The sequence below is a fragment of the Ptychodera flava genome, chromosome 6 (genome assembly GCF_041260155.1).
Source record: "Ptychodera flava strain L36383 chromosome 6, AS_Pfla_20210202, whole genome shotgun sequence".
Classification (NCBI taxonomy): domain Eukaryota; kingdom Metazoa; phylum Hemichordata; class Enteropneusta; family Ptychoderidae; genus Ptychodera; species Ptychodera flava.
Window position 1 is genome coordinate 13,687,937 of NC_091933.1, and position 4,089 is coordinate 13,692,025.

Below are 4,089 nucleotides of genomic sequence, written 5' to 3' on the forward strand. Positions count from 1 at the left end.
TGTCATTGTATCACCACTTTGTATAGCAAGTGTAATTGCCTTTGATCAAGTCCTTCAAGCTACAATATGCCAAACTGTGAAAGCTCATTAAATATGTAAGTTATAAATTAGCTGACATGAAAATGCAAAATGACTTTCAATATTGTTTTAACCTGGTAAAATCATCAATGTACATAGCATGTTTTGCCTACTTTGTCCAAGTAAATCCCGGTACACATCCCTAATTAGGAAAGTTCAGTAAATATCAAACTTAGGAATTGACTGAATAATCTCATTAAATATGCAAATTAGGAATTGGCTGAAGTAATATTGTCTAATGACTTTCAACAATGTTGTATTATACTATCTTTAATGTACATAGCAAGTTTTGTCAACTTTGGTCAAGTCAATGCAGATATATATCCCCAATCAGAAAAGTTCATTAAATATGCAAATTAGGAATTGCCTGAAGTAAAATGATTAATAACTTTCAATAATGTTGCATCATAGTATCTTTGATGTATATAGCAAGTTTCATGAACTTTGGTCAAGTCAATTCAGATAAATATCCCTAATTAGGAAAGTTCATTAAATATGGAAATAAGCAACTCTTTCATGTCATTCCTTAATGCCTCTCATGGCTGATATATCTTGGTGTGATCAACATTTGTAGCAAATCTCATCAAATTCTGTGCAGTTGATCTCAACGTTTATCCATTTGTTCTAAAATCATTAATTATGCAAATGAGCAAAAAGTAAGCAAGCCACACCCACCAAAAACTAATCAGTTTTTTCCATTTGCAAACTGAATGAATGTACCAGATTTGATTCTGATCTGATGAGCCGTTTTTGAGAGATAGTGCGCACAGGCAGATGGACAGACAGACAGACATCGCTGCAACATTAGCTCACGTGTATGAACATTTGAGCTAAAAGGAACTTCAAGGCAGATTGATTTCTACAATAGTAACATGCATTGAAGATGACATCAGAAACACAATAAAGCCTTTGTGTTATTGTTTTATACTTATTTTGAAAAGAAATTATTAGTCCCCACAGACACCGTCCGGGGGACTTATAGATTTGGTAATGTCCGTGCATGTGTGCGTCCGTCCGTTCACGCAGATATCTCAAAGATGCCTGGAGCGATTTCATTCAAACTTAGTACAAGGATAACTCCTTATGTCATACATATGCACGTCGATTTGTTTCACAATGCGATCAAATTTGGCTGTGTTAGAGGACTTTTTAGTTTCCACCTCCATAGAATCCCATGTATAAGGCAGTTTCTCCATAGACTCCCATGTATAAGTCAGTTCTCCAGAGACTCCCATGTATAAGGCCAAGAAAAATAAAATTTAGTTTCTCATCGTATTCATATTGCAAAAAGGATGCAGTGACACAGTTTTTAGTCCCCCCGGATGAAGTCCAGGGGGCTTACAGATTAGGTCATGCCCATCCGTGAGTCCATCCGTTCACGCAGATATCTCAGACATTTTGACAAAATGTCACGTGACCTTGGTGACCTTTGACCTCAAATATACACATTTGTCAATAACTCAGTAACCACAAGTGCTACACCCTTCATATTTGGTATGATGGGACACCTGGACACCACATATTATACCTCATTAATTTTGCACATATCTAATTTTGAGTGAGCCAATAGAGCTAGAGGTCTGATTTTTGATATATAGGGATAACCTAGCAATACAATTTTTTTTGACAAAATGTCACGTAAGCTGAATGACCTTTGACCTCAAATATACATATTTGTCCACAACTCAGTAACCACAAGTGCTACACCCTTCATATTTGGTATGATGGAAGACCTTATGACACCACATACTGTACCTCATTAATTATGCACATATCTAATTCTGAGCAAGCCAATAGAGCTGGATGTCAGATTTTTGGTATATAGGGATAACTATTGGATAAAATTTTTTGACAAATGTCATGTCACCTCGATGACCTTTTACCTAAAACATACGTTATGTCAATAAATAAGTAACCACAAGTGCTATGTCCTTTATATTTAGTAGGATGGGAGACCCATGACAACACACGCTTTACCTCATTAATTATGCACATATCTAATTCTGGGCAGTGAATAGAGTTAGCACGAGCGTTGGTCTCGGAAATCTAATAATTGGAGGAAAGGAACGGAAGTTGTTACAAACAATCGAACGCGGTAGAGTAAATTCTAGAACATGACCTGCAGGCGCCCCTACTATGACGGGCAGCCTTCGCACATTCAATACGATCAGCGTTGCCACTCGTTCGCAAATCAACGTTTTTGGGGGCTGGGACGACAATTTTGTTTTGTTCTAGAGTGAGTAATGATTTTGGCATGAGATATCAACTGATTACAGTAATCAGAAGGTAAATTTCCTGACGGGCAGTGGTCGGACGTCGACGGGCATACTACCGTGTGGCAGTGGTGATGCATGTACACGATCACAGGATTAGCGTTGCTACTCGTTCGAAAATCAACATTTTTCGGATCTGGAAATACTGTTTCGTTTGTTGTGACAAAGAGTAGTGGTCTTTGGTGTTGAGATATCGATTGATTACAGTAATTGGGAGGTTACGGGCAGTAATTAGTAGGACCCGCTGGCAGGCATGGCATGCCCGGCATGGCAGACGCCGGGGGGCAGAAGCGCCGTCGTCTATACGATTCACATGCATTCATCGCCCGTTCTCAAAATTCGAGACAGTGCCAGGGAGGTAGATGAGCACTGCAGATGCCCAAAAAACAGTGTTTTGTTTGTAAAACCCATTCTAGTTCCGTTTTTTTTTCTCCAATAGCGAGTTATGCTACAGCAATCAATGAGAAATAAACAAATGATTGTTTCTGTAACTGCTTGGAAATGTTCTGAATTGGTTAGACAGAAAGAAATATAATATCTTATATTATATATATTGTGTGTGTAAAGTTATTTTCTTGTGTGTTTGTATGCGCAGTATGATTTATTTTAAACTTTGAAGATTGGCTTGTTGATGTCAGTGTTTCACATAAAGGAGGTGACCGTGGACAATTCACCTTTTTGTTGACCTAGTACCTATTGGCTACCCGGCCCTGCCCCAAGCAAATTGGCCAAGTACGTGTCCCCTTGAAATTATGTCAGGTGTGGTACCCAGTACACATAATTGTTAAAATTTGACAAACTATTTCTACACAGTCTTGTCTTCTGTGTTCAACGCAAAAAAATTCCCAAATTTGAAACTAACTTGATGAGTGTACTGGTGAATGTTTTGGTCAATCAGATTTTTGTTCTTGCCCTTGTTAAAATTTAGTTGCATTTAAACAAAACATCAACACATGCTCAAAATATGCTAGAATAACTACAGATCAGTATATTTCAATAAAAGAAAGGTTTGTTGCAGTTTCCCTTTGTCAGACTTGAATCCCTTCTGCTGATGCCATCATGAGTGAAACACTATCCATCATTACGTAATACATGTCAATATGCAAATTAGTTCAAGGTGTATTTTTAGACCAAGCTTTTGGAATGAAACCTAACGGAATTGGAGAAAATTCTAGTTAATTTTGAAAGTCAAGTCAATAATGAACACAAAAATACCAAAATATTCATGTAACTTGAAGCATTTTTTATAAAATTCACTTATGAACTAAGTTGAGCACATAGGTACTCACAGTCTATGTAAACAGGAAGTGCATGCCAAGAAAAGTATACGGTCGATTTTGTTACTACAAGATCGGTATTTCAATCCTATCATAGAACATGTATTGCAAATGGCTACCCGCTGATGTAATGTACCGTATAAGACAACTGAAGAACATTAAAATAAGGGAAATAATTTGAAAAATACGACTTTCAGAACATATTACGTAATATTCTAAAGATGGGCGGGGTCTTTAACGTGAAAAACAATACCGTACCTTTAGACAGCGAACAATTATCAAAACTAACGCAACGTACGTGTTGTTTACATTCCATTCATAGAGTGTGACCAGCTGCTTCCTAACATAGGCGAAAACATGCGTAACTTGACCGCCTAACTGAAGATTTTCAACAAAATTTCTTGTATATGTTGTCAAATTACAAAAAATAACGGTCAATTGTTCAAAAAAGTCTAAATCTG